The 16,264-nt window shown below is 48.0% G+C and overlaps 1 non-coding gene across 1 annotated transcript; it reads right to left on the reverse strand.

Moving 5' to 3' along the window:
• Positions 1–16,143: 16,143 nt before the first annotated feature.
• TRNAR-UCG (transfer RNA arginine (anticodon UCG)) lies at positions 16,144–16,216 on the reverse strand. Its single transcript has one exon. It is a non-coding gene; the product is annotated as a tRNA-Arg (tRNA).
• Between the last annotated feature and the right edge of the window lie 48 nt (positions 16,217–16,264).

Raw genomic sequence — 16,264 nt, forward strand, 5'->3', positions numbered from 1 at the left:
CATGGCCAGCTTGTTGCTGATCTCCCCAGCCTCTTCCAGCAGGAACCAGCCCAGGGATCGCTATTCCCGTCCGGGTTGAGTGTGCGAGTGACCCCAGCCCTTTGGCAACGCTCCTAGGTCATCGCCGGGCCCTTTCCAGCGAGTGCAACGAAGCTCAGCTGCCGAGGAAGGGAAGCGTACACCCCACACCCCATGCTCAGTAAGGACAGAGCACGGGCTAGAGAAAAGGCCGAGTAGGGACCAGCCTGGACTTAGTCCCTGATACCGACGCCAACTGCATCTCCCCGACCCCATCCATACACACAAGGTCCGGCTTCCCCTCCCCAATGCTTCAGTGATGGCCCACAGGCAGCAATCTGGATCCTTAGGGGCGCAGGGGCTCACGCTCTGGCCTCCGGGGCTGGAGCCCTGCCCTTCCCGTTCACAGATGCACTGAGCGGGGAAGGGCTCCGCCGCAGCTAGCCGAGGCCCCAGCGGGAGCGATGGAAGAGAAGTTGGCCGCAGAGGGAGCTCAGAGCAGAGGCTGCCCCCAGCTGTCCCACAAGCAGGCGGACACTGCAGTGGGAGCTGCCAAAGGGGGCTACCCCGTCTCCTGCCGCTGACCCTGACCAGGGCTCCAAGGGGCACGGGGTGGAGGAGGTCATGGGGCGCAGGGCAGCTGCCCTGGGGCGAGGCATCTGAAGCAGAGCGCACGGAGCAGAGCAGGCAAACAGGCGGCGCCAGGCTCCGACGCTGCCGGGCCTGGGCGCACCGCGGGGCTACAGGGCCGCTTGGAAGCAGCTGGGCAGGAAGGAGCCAAGGGAAGGGGGCTGCACGGCCTGGCCCCTAGGCGCCCTTGCCAGCCGCACCCCCGGCCCTGAACTCTCCAGCCCCCCTCGGCTTCTCCAGCAGAGACCCCCGGCGTGAGCAACCTCCGCCGCGGGCTGGCGGGGCAATCAAGGGGGACCCAGACCATTGCGCTCCGTTCCCAGTTGGCGCTGCCCGCCAGGGCCCCTCGCCCATGCATTGGCTAAGCAGTCCGCGCCTTGTGCGCCTCGAAACCGGAGCGGGACGCGCCAGGACTGGCCAGCCTAGGCCAGGCGGTGGAGAGAGCGGGACAGAGACTTGACCTGCCTGTTCCTCCAGCGCCCGAGCCCTGGGGCTTGTGGCCGCAGACGCTGTACCTCGGGGTTTCTAGCCAGCGGCCCCAAGGGAAACCAGCTCACCCTTCCCCGCTCCCTGCAGCTCCTCACGCCCCACCCAGCCCTTCCCAGCCAGGGTCCCTGCTCAGCTGTAACACAGCGCGCTGGATGGGGCATCACATGTGTAAACGCTGGCGGAGACGCCCATGCCCCGCAGCGCGGTTTGCCCGGAATACCAGCACCTCCTGTAAGGAAGGCAAGAGCCCCCGACTCGAAGAACCTGCCCTTCCCCGAGCTCTGCACCATCGAGTTAAGGCAACCCATCCCGGCCGGTGCGACGCTGCAGCCCTAGCTTGCTAGCCCAGAGCCACGCTGGGCATTGCCGGGGGCAGCTGAAGGGTATTTCCAGGCCCAGAGTTGTTGCTGGAATACAGAGCCCGGTCTATTGTTTGAGGTGTTTGCGTCTTGCCTGGGGAACCGTTATCTCCCTCGGGCGGGCGAATGCCAGCATCGGACGTGTGGCAATAAGAGACCTACAAGGTAGAGCTGCCTCGCAGAGTCAGTATCTCGGGCAGCGGGAGTCAGGCCTCTTCTCGCTGTTCCTTATTCTTAAAACACCCCAGACGACAGAATACCACGTGCATCGCCCAGTAGCCGCGTTTCTTCCAACAGACTGTCTCCAGCGTGCAACGCCCAGCCACCACTGCACGGCAGGGAGCTACAGCGCCCCCCAAGAAACATACCGCCCCTAGACCCACACCCTCCCACTTACATCGTAGGAGGGGTGGGGATGAGGAGGTCCGGTAGCACAGGGGAAAGGGAGAACTTCCGCCAGGAATTTTAGAAACATCAGTTATATCCACACTTAGGCCAGCCAGAGCCACCTTCCCCCCCCCCCTGCTTTCTCTCTCTCTCCTAGACACACATTTAAGGTATGTATGGTCATCTAGTTCAATAAAGAATCAGCACAGGCAAACTGGTGTGTTTTAACCACAGAAAGGGCTTGCAGTATTACACATGGCAAGACTGCCACAGCAGCTTCGAAACCAGCCCTGAAGCAGCGCTCAGTGCAGCTCCAACATTTGTCTCTCCCGCCAGCAGAAGTTGGGGCAATAGAAGCTATGACCTCGCCCACCTTGTCTCTCTAATATCCTGGGACCAACAAGGCTACAACAACACTGCATAACACGCGGCGTTGTCATCAGACTCCTTGCAGACAAGACTCAGCTTCCCCACCTATTTCTCCCCAGAGCGTAGTTTTTCCCTGGCAGTCTCTACCCAATAGCCAGGTGATTCCTCTCTTCCCCCCTTAAAACCTAATCAAAGTCTTCAGTTGTTTCTGAGTTTGGAGAGAAATCTACCTCCCAACGCCGCCAGGGGGCGCACCGTGGCAAACGCAGGCCTGCCTGGAAGAAAGTTAGCCGGAGTGTTTCCTGTTTAAGCTCTTTAGTAAGCAGTATGTGTTTCTAGGGAGATTTCAGAGTAGCAGCCCTGTTAATCTGTAGCCGCAAAAAGAAAAGGAGTATTTGTGGCATCTTAGAGACTAACAAATTTATAGGCTTTGAACCCGTTTCTTTTTGCTGTGTTTCCATCCCCTCTCCCCCCGCTGTTCTTCTGTCCCTCCAGATACTTCCCCCATGGCCAGTGATTCTCCAGGGCCTGCTTTTCTTCTCCCCTTGGCAGGCTACTCTACTTTATTCACTTCTCCACTTTCACATCCCACACCATTGCCTCCTTCCCTGGGCATTCCTCTCCTGGCTGCAACTGGCAGCTCCTGGGGCACTGGGGAGGTCCTCCCTCTCCCCGCCCCCCACCAATTTGTAATGGAGACTCAACCCTCCCCCCTGCTCCCAGGCTCCCAGCGTATCCCCAGGCCCTTTCAGTCCAGTCTTAGGCTGTTCTTTTAAAGAGCTTCTAGCCTCATTCATGTAAGAGAGAGTTAGTGATTGCTGCTTAGCTTGTGAGCTCCTTTCCCCAGCCACTGCATACAGCAAGCCCACAGGGCAGAAGAGAAGGGCAAAGTATACCGGGACAAGCCAAATGACTCCACTGTGGGGTGTGCTAGGCCTTGCCTCCAACTTATTTTGAGTGGCCCATTTGGGGAGGAGGGAGAAAGAGTGAATTGGGCTTGAAAAACTATGCATTGAGTTCAGTACCACGTATGGGGGCTCCATTTCTCCAGCCTGAGAAGGCTGGTGGCAGGACAGAACTGAAAGTATTACTTAGTTTTTTGGGTGGGGGGAAATATACCCATTGCCCTCCTCTCCTCAACCCTCCTTCCCCACACTTCAGGCTGGTTGCAGAGAGATTATAGGAAGTGCCAAAAGGGAAGCTTTCAAGTCCAATCATGAAAAATTTCACACAAGTACTAATTATTTTAAAAAAATCAATCTGACTCCATTTTCATTGATAGGGACAATACAAGTTAAGATATAATACAGGAGTGTGCAACTTAAAGGACACGAGCATAGATCTTGGAGGTGCTGGTCTATATACAGATTTAAACACCCAGAAGCCAAAGTCAGGAGATAAATATACAGTTAGTCATTGTTTGCTCCCAGTAAACGGGTTAGATGTTGTAGATTCTGACCCTTAGTTCTTGCATTCTGCAAACTGCCTGTGTGTCTCTGAGAAAACAATCCAAGCCGGTGTTCCAGCTGTCTTTTCCGTATATAGCAGGAATGTCTTACAAACATTGGCCAAAGGACCCCATCACATTTGATATTCAGGGGATTCCCCTCCACACACACAACGACATTGTGTTCTATGTTAACGCCAGGATCTTTCCTGCTCTCCAACACATCATGGAGTCATGTCTAAAGAATCATGTTTTCCAAGATCATTGACAAGACCACGTTGGCAAAGAGGAGAAAGTAGTTTGTGCCACACTGGTTGATGCCAAATCATGCACTTAATGTTTCTATGGAGAAATTGTGTCTGGCATAATCTGTGGCTTCACTGGAACTCTAGAGCACCAAGCTCTGCCATCAGTGCTTCAGGGCATTTATTGGTCTCCAAGGTGACACTGGTGTTATTTATGCTTTGTGGTGTAAATAGTGAAGTGCAATTCAGAACTCCGAGCACTGAAAGAGAAAGGCAAGAGTCAAAGTTCACTTGTTGACAACTCAGCAGTCTGAGACTTCCCCCGGGAGCTTTGCTTTGGTGAAGTTGGCTTTGGCTTGAGAGCCAGATGTTTAAGCTGTCTAGAGCACCAAATTTACAGTCAGTATCCAAAGAACAGCCTCCCATCCCAATAATATTTCACTGACAGATTTGAGAGCAGCTTTTACTCCTTGACACCAAGGCAGAACATCAAATGTCAGAGTCTGCCTGGTGGGGACACCTCTGCCATCTCATTGGCAGGAATAAGTGATGATTAGTGTAGAAACATCCTAGGCATTCAGTGTTACACACATCTCAAGACTGGACCTTTTGGGTTAAGGATGGTAGCTTTCATGGTGCTTAATGTTATGTAGTTAAGGTTACAGCTTCACTTCAATGAATCGCCCAGTTTCCCTTTTGCAAAGTTTGGGGAAGCCCATTCAGCAGTCTCCGTAGTGGAAGTGAAGTGTCACATTTTCAGGAGTACCATGGATAGTCAACAGGACAGATGCTTTTGCAGATCTCATATTCCATTGCTTAGTAATCAACACTACAGTTAAAAATAACCCTGAAGTCGGCATGTGGCTAATCCTCAACAAGGAGAAGTTTATATTATATTAGTGCATGTAAGTATTTAAGACTCGCTATTGAGCTTGCTCACATCGCTGTAACACAACGTGGATAAAAGCCTGCTCAGTAGGGAGCTTCTAGAGATTTTAGTATTCTAGATAGTCCACTCCATCCCCATGGTGGCAACATGTCCTTCACTCCACACAGGGCTGCTGGGAAGAACCATTCATAACCCTGCCCAGCTTGAAGGTTATGGGCTTGGATGTCAGAGGGGCTTAATTCCTGCCTCCCCTCTGGAACAAGCTGGTGCTCCATTCCAGCCATTCAAGGGCCCTTTCTCCTGCTAATGCCATTTCATGACACCCTACCCCACCCATGTGTTGCTTATAGAGAAGTGAGATCCCAGCCTGTCCTACTCAGACATGGGTTACATAGACACCCAGCACCCCCAAACAAACCAAAGGGGAACATTTTGCAATCGTGATGAATCTGAATGGATGGAGAAGATGAGAAGAGCTAAGTTTACATGTTTAAAAGCCAGAATCAACACTACTAGATATTTATTGCAATGCTTAACTCACGGCGGGGCCAGACATGTTGGCTGAATCAGTGTTGTTAAGAATATTTCAGCTTTTGCTTGACTTGCCAGCCATGCATTTGTGACCAACGCTGCATTAGCAGAGGCACTTGGTGGCATTCCATGGTTCACAGCCAGGGAATTTAGGTCAAGTTTACAAGTTACAAGGTTATTTTTCCTTGTTGCCAACCCTGCAGACTCAGCCTGGAATTTGGGAAGCGAAGTCCGCTTCTTTCTGGCTTGGGCATCAGCATCAGTAAGACTCGGAAAGCCAGCTTCTGCCAGCAGCTCCACCACCTCTGTAAACCCATCGCACAGCCCCAGCCTAGGGTCAAATTTGCTTCCACAACTGGCATTTAACAATTGATGGTACATGAACCAGAATGAACTCCAGGTCCGTCTAGGAGGGCAGTGTTTGTTGTGAGAGTCTGACAGAAGTAATTATTTGTTACTGAAGTCTGAACTATGATGAGCCCAGCCCCACCGGGATTCAGCCTGGTGACTGAAGTGGTACAATATGTAGTCACTTTTTGACTCCAGCAGCTCTTTAATGTTGAATTAACATAGGGTTTGTAGCCACTTATTTTACCTACATTGGCCATGACAGAGGAGCCATCTCGATCACATGTTATGTGTGTTTTCAGTACAGTTTCCCTGGTCACAGATTTAACACACCCCCACCAAAACCCACCCCAATATTCTCAAGTGCCAGAGGTCACAGACGCAGAGCCTGCCCTTTAGTACTTATTTAAAAAACTAAAGAGTAGTCTAGACTGCCACCTGGTGGGTAGCAGGCAAAGTAGTTCAGTTTTGCGCTGAGGAAGAGTTTTGGTGAATGCATCTGTGAAGCTACTTGGAAAGCACACTGGAATTCTGTGGGGGTGTTCCATTGCTCTGCAGTGCGCACACATCCACTGTGTCTTTGCCACTAATGCAAATGCCAGTCATCTGTGGGAAATAAGCATGCAAAGATGGAGGGCAGTCTTGCCCAATGTGTATGGGCATTGCAACCAAGGAATCCATTGCATACATTTAAGACAAGTTAGATGGCACAATGGTTGTTTTCTCATTCTACAATCACTTTGCTGGCCACTCAGTCACTTGAAGGCTAAATTAGGTAAAAGAGTTAAGATCCCACAGCTCAAGCCTCTTGCAAGAGTCAAGCTCAGAAGGCAGAGACTGAGAGGCAATAGTTTGGTCTGTCCCATCACCCTAAGGATAGCTGGAAATGTTTCCTTTCACTTTTGCTGCAAGAGAAAATTCAAGTGACTTTTTGCTAAGTGGCAAATCACCCTGTTGGGAATCTATTTCCGAAATGCTACAAGAGCCAGGACGTGGAACCAGATGAAGCAGGTTGTGATGTGAAGGGGGAGGCCAAAGATAGTTAGTCTGTTCCTCATTCTCCTTTTTCCACAAAGTGCCCTCCTCCCATACATAGGCTGGAGTCTGGCCACACCACCTAGCTCTGCACTAGGTGCAGCTGAGTCTAACACAACCTTAGCCATTTTCAATTCAACATGCAGATTTATGTAGTCTGTTCCTGTATTTTAGCCCTAGGAAATCTCCAGGGTCTATGTCCAGCACCAGCACTGCATTCCCCAAAATGGGACAGGGATCATGCTCCTTTTCTAAGGAGTTTATACAAAGGTTAGGGGAGTTAAAATATATATTAAAAATGCATACGTTGTACACTTAACTAGGGCATGTAGATTATGCTAGAATTACTACTAACTCAGTACTTGCACAAACCTCTGATCAGTTTTCATTGGTCCTTGTCTCAGACTCCAGTGGCCAGGTGATCCTATGATCTAGCTTGTAACCTGATTCTGACCCAACCCAACAGACAGGACAAGCAGCTATTTAGCCAGGTAGCCAGAGGGGTCACCTTACTGTTCCACACTGTCACTTGCTTTCTCAGCCCTGGTCTACACTACGAGTTTAGGTTGAATTTAGCAGCATTAGACTGATTTAACCCTGCACCCATCCACACAACAAAGCCATTTTTGTCAACTTAATGGGTTCTGAAAATCAATTTCTGTACTCCTCCCCGACGAGGGGATTAGTGCTGAAATCGACATTGCTGGGTTGAATTTGGGGTAGTGTGGACGCAATTCAACAGTATTGGCTCTGGGAGCAATCCCACAGTGCTCCATTGTGACCGCTCTGGACAACACTCTCAACTCGGATGCACTGGCCAGGTACACAGGAAAAGCCCCGCAAACTTTTGAATTTCATTTCCTGTTTGGCCACCGTGGCGTGACCACGCAGAGCTCATCAGCAGAGATGACCATGGAGTCCCAGAATCGCAAAAGAGCTCCAGCATGGACTGAACGGGAAGTACTGGATCTGATCGCTATATGGGGAGATGAATCCGTGCTATCAGAACTCCATTCCAAAAGACGAAATGCCAAAATATTTGAAAAAATCCCCAAGGGCATGAAGGACAGAGGCTATCACAGGGACCTGTAGCAGTGCTGCCTGAAACTTAAGGAGCTCAGGCAAGCCTACCAAAAAGCCCAAGAGGCAAACACCCGCTCAGGGTCAGAGCCCCAGACATGCCGCTTCTATGATGAGCTGCATGCAATTCTAGGGAGTGCTCCTACAACTACCCCACACCTGTACGTGGACTCCTGCAAAGGAGTCTCACGCAACAGGGATGAGGATTTTGGGGATGAGGAAGATGATGAGCAGGGGGAGGTTGAAGATAGCACACACCAGGCAAGTGGAGAAACTGTTCTCCCCGACAGCCAGGAACTGTTTATCACCCTGGAGCCAATATCCTTCCAACCCAGGCTCCCGGACCTTGAAGGCGGAAAAGGTGAATATACCTTTGTAAATATAATACAATATAATCAGTGGCCAGGCGATTTGCCTCAACTTCCCACTCCGCCATAAACGTCTCCCCCTTACTCTCACAGAGATTGTGGAGCACACAGCAAGCAGTAATAACAATGGGAATATTGGTTTTGCTGAGGTCTAACTGCATGCTTTTAAACGTCCAAATGCACATTCTACCACCATTCCGCACTTGCTCAGCCTATAGTTGAACAGCTCCTGACTACTGTCCAGGGTGCCTCTGTATGGCTTCATAAGTCATGGCATTAAGGGGTAGGCTGGGTCCCCAAGGATAACTATAGGCATTTCAACATCCCCAACGGTTATTTTCTGGTCTGGAAAGTAAGTTCCTTGCTGCAGCTGTTCATACAGACCAGAGTTCCTGAAGATGCGAGCGTCATGTACCTTTCCCAGCCATCCCATGTTGATGTTGGTGAAATGTCTCTTGTGATCCACCAGTGCTTGCAGCACCATTGAAAAGTACCCCTTTCGGTTTATTTACTGGCTGCCTTGGTAGTCCCGTCCCAAGACTGGGTTATGCGTTCCGTCTATAGTCCCACCACAGTTAGGGAATCCCATTGCAGCAAAGCCATCCACTAGGACCTGCACATTTCCCAGAGTCACTACCCTTGATAGCAGCAGCTCAGTGATCGCATTGGCTACTTGGATCACAGCAGCCCCCACGGTAGATTTGCCCACTCCAAATTGATTCCTGACTGACCGGTAGCTGTCTGGCATTGCAAGCTTCCAGAGGGCTATCGCCACTCGCTTGTGAACTGTGAGGGCTGCTCTCATCTTGGTATTCTTGCGCTTCAGGGCAGGGGAAAGCAAGTCACAAAGTTCCATGAAAGTGCCCTTACGCATGCGAAAGTCTCGCAGCCATTGGGAATCATCCCAGACCTGCAACACTACGCGGTCCCACCAGTCTGTGCTTGTTTCCCAGGCCCAGAATCAGCATTCCACAGCATGAGCCTGCCCCATTGCCACCAGGATGGCCAAATTGCCAGGGCCCATGCTTTGAGAGAAATCTGTGTCCATGTCCTCATCACTCTTGTCACCGCGCTGCCATCGCCTCCTCGCCTGTTTTTGCAGGTTCTGGTTCTGCACTTACTGCATGATAATGTGCAAGGTGTTTACAAAGCTCATAACTGCTGTGGTGATCTGAGCGGGCTCCATGCTTGCTGTGGTATGGCGTCTGCAGGAGAGCAGAGTGGCAGCAGAAGCAATCGTTCAGTGACGACGATGGTTTGCAGACCTACTGCACCGTCTGCTGCCAGGACACAACAGCTGAGCAGGCTGCATGCTTGCCGTGGTAAGGCAAGACAAGAGCAGCCGAGCAGACCTGCGAGACCACCAGGAGAGCAGGAGAGCAGAGTGCTAGCGGAAGCAGTGGATGACAATGACGACGGTTAGCAGTCCTCCTGCACTGTCTGCTGAAAGCAGCATGGCGCCCACATGGAAAAAAGGCGCGAAAAGATTGTCTGCCATTGCTTTCACGGAGGGAGGGGCGACTGACGACATGTACGCAAAACCACCTGTGACAATGATTTTGCCCCATCAGGCATTGGGAGCTGAACCCAGAATTCCAATGGGCGGCAGAGACGGCGGGAACTGTGGGATAGCTACCCACAATGCACCGCTCCAAAAGTCGATGCTAGCCCTGGTGCTGTGGACGCACTCCACCGACTTAATGCACTTCGTGCATTAGTATGGGGACACACACAATAGACTGTATAAAATCGCTTTCTAAAAAATCAACTTCTATAAATTCGACCTAATTTCATAGTGTAGATCTCAGTGGCTGAAACCAGCCAATGTGCCCACTTTGCATGGCTGCAGTGGAAACTGGTGTGACGCTGGCAGACCAGGTGCCGACTCATGCCAAGACACACGCACCCCCCACATCTCAAACGAACATGGACAAATACATAGCTGGAGCCAGTCTGGCTACTCTGTGTTAGTATTGTTAGAATTTGGGAATTATATTTTGGGAATGTGCTCAGTGTTTAGATTTTATTTAATGCTTGTACATTTCTGCATGCATTAGTCTCCCTTATATCATCTGTATCCCATCTTATAAGGTAATATTTGAGCATTTGCATTGTATGCTTCTGTAACTGTAAGTCACCAGACAGGGGAGAGACATTAGTGTGAAATGGTGGCCTCCAACAGAAAGTGTTATATTCTGCCCCACCACGAAGGCCCATCAACATCAGATCAATTAGTGTGGAACATCAAAAAAGATGAAAGACTTCACCGATTGCTTCCCCCCACCCCCATTGAGAAGAGACATACAAGTGAATTCCTCTCAACAGCTGAGTTTCCAACTAGAAGCAGAGGAGAGGAGGGAGGGTAAAATTCCTTGACTCTGAGGGGAAAGGATTACTTAGCAAAAGATCCCCAGTGCTTAGCCTGGGTTAGCCCTAAAAGGACATACAAAGCTTGATTATAGAAGCTTTTATTATTTTTTTTAAAACTTAAGACTGGAAGTAATTTGTGTGTATATGCTTACCTTCTTTAACCTTGTAAATAACTCTCTGGTTTCCTTTTCCAATATAAGGAATCTTCAGATAATTTATTAAAGGGTCGGCTACAAGGATAGTCTTTGGTGTGAGATCTAAGATGAAATTGACCTAGAGTAAGCAACCTGAATATTGCTGTGATCTTTGGTGTAAGGGACCATCTATCAAAACAGCAGGCTCACCTGCGTAGCAAGACAGATCAGAGTACCCCATGGGACTATCTGTGACTCCATGTTTAGGCTGTTACAGTGCCTGACGAGGGTACACTTGATAATTGGTTGGTGAAATCTAAGTGTAGCGCTAAGTATAGAACCAATCTGGGGTTTGTGGCCTGTTCCTAACAGTCTTCCCTGCGGTTGGTACCCACATTCTTGAGCCACTGCAAGAACATGTGACAAGTTGATCAATCCGTTTATTAAGTGTAGTGCCAGAGTCTAAGAAAAAAGAAAAGGAGGACTTGTGGCACCTTAGAGATTAACAAATTTATTTGAGCATAAGCTTTTGTGAGCTACAGCTCACTTCACGAAAGTTTATGCTCAAATAAATTTGTTAGTCTCTAAGGTGCCACAAGTTTTTGCGAATACAGACTAACACGCCTGCTACTCTAGAGTCTGGGAAGTAAGCCAAGACATGCCACCCAGGAGCATGACCCAGCAATGCAGCAGCATCAGGAGCCTTTGAAATGTAAAAGGGAACAATTCATACAGACTTGCAGCTACTGCAGACTCCAGAGCACATAAACCAGACATTGGAGACACAGGAAAGCCCAGAACCTCCTGCAGATCACTAGCAGAGTTTCCTCACTGGTTGAGTACCTTGCTGTAGATTTCTTTGTTCTAGATTTGCATGTGCCCTCCTTTTGATACAGGAAAAGTAGGAAGCTTTAAGTAAAAGGCAGAGAGAAAGGATTTGTTCCCCAGAAGAATTCATATACCACAAAGCCACCTATCTCCTGCTAGAGGACTCCAGACCTATTTTCATTAACTGTACAGATTTTGGTGGTAAAGGGAAGGGCCACTTTAAACATATTTTAATCACTACCTTCATTCCTGTGCTAGCACATGGTTATCAAAACCAAGACTGTGTCAGAGGTCAGGTCTCACTTGTTTCCACCATTACAAGCTTCCTTTTTGCTTGGCCAGCCTAGTCAGTTTCTGGCTCTGATGCCCTAGCACAGGGTGTCCTGCGTACCATTGAAGGGGATGTTTAATACCAATTTTATGCAAGACTGGCTGAGTTTAGAGAGACATTAGCAAAATCAGCCCCATTTAAGCCCAAATTACTTGATCCTGTCCCTTTGTGAGTTTATTTAACTCAGAGGTGGCAGTCACATACTGGAGCCTGACAGGTGAATTGTCAATAATTAATAATACACCCTTCAGGGGATGTGAACTGATTATTTTCACAAATAACAGTCGGGCAGCCTATGTCAACACAGTCTATGCTAAACCTGCCTGGGAAGTGGGGAGTTTTAAGATGTGTTTCATAAGGCTTCCCCATTGTAGTCTGAATGCAATAGAAACCTTGTTTAGACAGCTGCATAGTTCAAACCTTGTTCATAGTACAGCCCAAGTGCACCAAGTTCGTTGCTGGCCAGGTGAGGGGAGATCTAACACTCTGTTGGTCTGTAACACACTAACTTTGGAACACTGCCGCAAGTCTAGAGAGGGAAGGGGATGAATTGGGGAGTGAAAGAACGCAAGGAGTCCCTGGGGGTGGGGGTGCAATGTGCTCCACCGACAGAAGCCACAAAACATATGACCCATTAGTGTAAGCTACACTTTGTGTGGCTACACTTTCACTTCAGCAAAGTGAATGTTGACATTTCCCAATGGCAGTCCTGTTGTGTCACCCCATGTGCTGGCTAGATAAGTAAGCAACATGTTGACCAGTTACTATCTACTCCCGTACCCTTCAGTTTCCTCCTGAGAGCTAGATTCTAGAGACTAGATAATCAAGAGAGCTCAAGGCTTTTACTTCTGGGTGCTCAGCACTGGGGCCAACCCTGACCCCACACTTACCTAACTGCGCAGCTAGGGCTAACTAAATAAAGACCGGGCTGTCAAGAGCATTCAGCAGCTCCCACTGTGACACTTATGGCCAGATTTTAAACCTAAAAAGGAGCCAGGCTCTTTTGGTACTTACAGTCAAATTAGGGAGAGCTATTACTCTGAGGCATCTCACCCCACACCCCTCCTCCAGCAACTTCCAGGGGGGTTGGTTGTGCTTCAGAACCATGATTTGTTTTAAAGGGAGTCCGAACAAGAGACACAGCTCTCACCTGATTTTTATTGCCAGCCATCCTCCTTTTCACACTCAGGAAATATACATCCAGCCTGCACAAGCCTCATAATCTCTACTTCTAGCTTTGGAAAAGGTTTGTGGCATGAGTACTGACTCGTCTATGTTCAAGCACCACCACATTGCGCAATAGATGCACTAATATTCAGGTACCTCTTGTTTGGCTCATTTAAGCAGCACCACTCCATAAAAACTCAGACCCACAGATACTATATTATCTAAGCAAACAGGATCATATCTCTCTTGCGAAAAATTCTCTCTGGTATTTTAATAATACTTGTTACCTTAATACAGGGGTTCTCAAACTTCATTGCACCACGACTCCCTTCTGACAACAAAAATTACTACATGACCCCAGAAGGGGGGACCGAAACCTGAGCCCCACTGCCCCAGGCAAGCGGAAGGGGTGCCAAAGCCCAAGGTCTTCAGCTCCAGGCAGTGGGCCTGTAACACAGCCCTGCTGCCCAGGGTTAAATCCCTTAGGCTTTTGCCCCAGGAGGTTGGGCTCAGGCTTCAGCTTTGACTCTAGGCCCCAGCAACTCTAAGTTAGTCCTAGCAACCCTATTAAAATGGGGTCATGACCACTTTGGGGTCCCAATCACCACTTTGAGAACCACTGCCTTAATAGATAAGCACCATAACATTTAAGACTACTCTGTGTACATATTTGCTTTCACAGGCAGCACAAGTGAAATTAGCATTAAAGTGATTTACCACTTCTCTAAAACACTGCTTTTCATAGGCTAGGACAGCCCTGCTCACATCATTTCCCTTGCCAGGCTTCCTGAGGATAGCATGCACCTCTTCCCCCGCAATGTAGCCTTTATAAGGGAACAAACTGACCTAAGGGGCAGGAAAGAGCTGGCAGGCTAGGAGCAGTATTACTCTGTTAGTCAATTAGTTGCTCTATTTCCCCCTTATAGAAACTGTTAGTTTCCACTGCTTCTGTGTTTTACTATGTGGGTGATTAATTCAGGCTAATTGCATGCAGGTGTGTGGTTCTTACTTTATGAGCTAGGCACTAGGTGATGCTTGAGTCAGGCTATAATCTGAGAGAATTTAGGCTCCAGTCCTGAAAGCTACTCCACAAAGGTGGGCCTGTGCATGTTTAGTGTTTCCCTCAACATCAGTGGAGTTCTGAGTGGGCACGAGGGTCTGTCTGTACAGAACAGCTTGCAGGATCAGGGCCTCAGGCCTAAAATCTCAAACATGTTTAGGTTTCTAGTTTATGGGAGTTAGGTGCCTAGATACTTTTGAGGACCTGAGCCTTAGTGTGTGAGATTTCTGGGGGCAGGAATGCTGATCTTTGTTGAACACGTTGGCCATGCTGTAAATATTTGTACACATGATAAAGAATAACAACACATAATGAAAGCCCAAGATTTCAACCGGTAAATATCAGGGTTCCATAGGAGAACAGATGTTTGAGGACAGCCTGAAGAGAGTGGGTTAAAGTAGAGTGCCTAATATCTGGAATGGTTTTTTAGCACCAGGAGCAGCCATCATTTTAGATTTTCCCAACTATTACTTTGCAATTGCCTGTTAACAGGTTACGTGTTTTAAAAATCTGCATCCTGGAGTCTAGTGATTTACATGTGAGCCTCCACTATCTCTACTGTCAGGGTCTTTGTCCCATATTTTTGGGCTTTAGCAGGTTGAGATGTATGTGTTTAAAAATGCTGTCCTATGGTTGGACGTGATGGATAAGGAGCAGCTGGACTGGTTTATAATTTTTTCCTTGATACTGGATCATTTTGCATCCAAGCTGGAGACAAGTAACTGTCTGTAGATCTTTAGATAATCAAATATGATCATCCTCAAACATCTCCTCTTCAAAAGACTACTAAGAAAAAATAATGCATGCACTGGCAAATACCTAGACATGCTTGAGGTGGTTGCAGGACATAGGATGGAGAATGAAAAACCAAGAATGTTGTATTCAGCGTGGGTGTGAGTGAAATACTGTACCCTGATAGAAATGGGTGAAGAATGAATTGCAAAGAGGGTGGACAAGAATGGAACATGTGGTGATACTGTGTTTCTCCTGAATATTCACACATACATTTAACAATGATATACAATATTTTATATGCATTCATGCATTGCAGTAGGGGGTATCTGGAATACCCAGTATGGTGGTGTTGACTTTGGAACAGATGCTCATACATCCCCATTCGGCATGGTCTGGAATGTACAGTCATAAACCCAGACCTGCAACACTTTCAAGTATGGTTAATTTTATTACTGTGAGTAATCTCATTGAAATCAATGGGGCTTCTCTGGGCAGTAAAGTTAAGTATATGAATAACTGTTTGCAGGATCAAAGCCCTATATTTTCAACAGGCCTTGTTCTGGGATATTCTCCCACTCATGCATAGAGTCAGGATCTGCTGTGGCATCACTCTGGGAAATTCTTCTGTGTTTTGGGATACACTCTCCAGGATCTTATTAGCTACAATTATTAATTCATTATTACTATTATTGCAATTTCGCCCAGATGGTTCAAAAATAATCTGAAACTTTTTGAAAACAAATACATATACAATTACAGCTCTTTAATATGAAATAAAAATAAATATAAACATTCATTAAATTATTTCAGCTGTTGCATCAGGACTGAGTTCGTGCTTGCTTCTCCATTCTGGGATTTGCCCTATGGCCATTGCTCTGGGATTCTTTCCTTTTTCTGAGTAGCAGCCCTGTGAGTCTGTATCCGCAAAAAGAAAAGGAGGACTTGTGGCACCTTAGAGACTAACACATTTATTTGAGCGTAAGCTTTTGTGAGCTACAGCCCACTTCATTGGATGCATTCAGTGGAAAATACAGTGGGGAGATTTTATATACACAGAGAACATGAAACAATGGGTGTTACCATACAGACTGTAACAAGAGTGATCAGATAAGGTGAGACCTAATCACTCTTGTTACAGTCTGTATGGTAACACCCATTGCTTCATGTTCTCTGTGTACATAAAATCTCCCCTTATGCTCAAATAAATGTGTTAGTCTCTAAGGTGCCACAAGTCCTCCTTTTCTTTTTCCCTTTTCAGCTACTTTAAAATCGATGTTTTATAAATAAAGTTTTTAAAAAGCTACTTTTTCAAGCCAATTCCTGCGACCGCGGCAGGACTCGAACCTGCAATCTTCTGATCCGAAGTCAGACGCCTTATCCATTAGGCCACGCGGCCGCTCTCCATTAAAACACTAACAACAGCCATAGGAAGCTGAGAATGCGG

This window comes from Eretmochelys imbricata, chromosome 10, assembly GCF_965152235.1.
Source record: "Eretmochelys imbricata isolate rEreImb1 chromosome 10, rEreImb1.hap1, whole genome shotgun sequence".
In the NCBI taxonomy this organism is placed as follows: domain Eukaryota; kingdom Metazoa; phylum Chordata; order Testudines; family Cheloniidae; genus Eretmochelys; species Eretmochelys imbricata.